A 293-nucleotide genomic window follows, 5' to 3' on the forward strand; every position below is an offset into this window, starting at 1 on the left:
TGGTTGGGGAAAAAACGGGGGGGGGGGGTGCTGGAGATCGCTAGGCGGGGCCTGGAGACCCTCCAGCCTCACAACAAGGGACCCGCAGGCTCCTTCCCCCGGAGACAAGGGCTGCTTGGGAGGCTGGACTCGGCGGCATCCCCGCCCACCCCGAATCGGTAGGGACCGCCGAAGCCCGAGTTGGCCACACTGCCCCGACCGCTGAGCCTGCAGCCACGCCCTCTGCCCCTGGGCCAATCAGCGGCCCGCATTCGGCCGCCGCCCATCTCCCCGCGGCTTTTGAGGGCGGCGTG

The sequence above is a fragment of the Gekko japonicus genome, unplaced genomic scaffold (genome assembly GCF_001447785.1).
Source record: "Gekko japonicus isolate JY-2015 unplaced genomic scaffold, Gekko_japonicus_V1.1 scaffold427, whole genome shotgun sequence".
In the NCBI taxonomy this organism is placed as follows: Eukaryota; Metazoa; Chordata; class Lepidosauria; order Squamata; family Gekkonidae; genus Gekko; species Gekko japonicus.